Below are 725 nucleotides of genomic sequence, written 5' to 3' on the forward strand. Positions count from 1 at the left end.
TAAGGCCTGGAGGAGTCCGTGTGCATCCTCTGAACTGTGTAATAAGAAAATCAACGTCGTGCAGCTCTGTATCTATTCTAGTATTAAAATGCTGGTGGGAAGGTCAGAAAAGGAAGTATGAGATTCAGCTTCCTCCTCATGCTGGTCCCTGCCCAGAGTCAATAAAAATAGATAGGAAGCTGAATAGTGTATTTTAGATACTGGCTGAGTTTATTCATCATGCAAAGTCATCAATCAAAAGAAAAGGAAGGCCAAGATGAAAGATAACCTAGTGGTCTTTTTCATTTTTGGGTCTGGAAAAATCCTCGAATTATTTCTCTAATCACTGTTTCTTGAGCTTTATTCCCTTTTTAAAGACCTCAATACAATAAAATGCATGTTAAAATGTCTGCAAGAACTGGTTTTATAAGGCAACAATAAGGAGTTCCAAAGGAATACCTTCCAATCTCCCCTAAGTGGCCTTGGGCCTGTAATTTTAGCAACTCATAGCTTTTACCACCTGTAAACGAGTATTAATAAAGTTTGCCTAAACCTGAGAATGACTGAGGAGGCCAATTATGTCAGAAATGAGTGAAAGAACTCAGAAACTTAGCTCAAAGTTGTGCAAAACATGTGAATTGTAATATAATGGAAAGGGAGATTTTTTTCAAATATATGCAAGTTAACAGTGACAGTGATCGGATGATGACCCGATGTTGTCTGGCAAAAAATGAAAACCCGACAAC

This window comes from Pseudonaja textilis, chromosome 2, assembly GCF_049901715.1.
Source record: "Pseudonaja textilis isolate UNSWEBS1 chromosome 2, rPseTex1.2, whole genome shotgun sequence".
Taxonomy (NCBI): domain Eukaryota; kingdom Metazoa; phylum Chordata; class Lepidosauria; order Squamata; family Elapidae; genus Pseudonaja; species Pseudonaja textilis.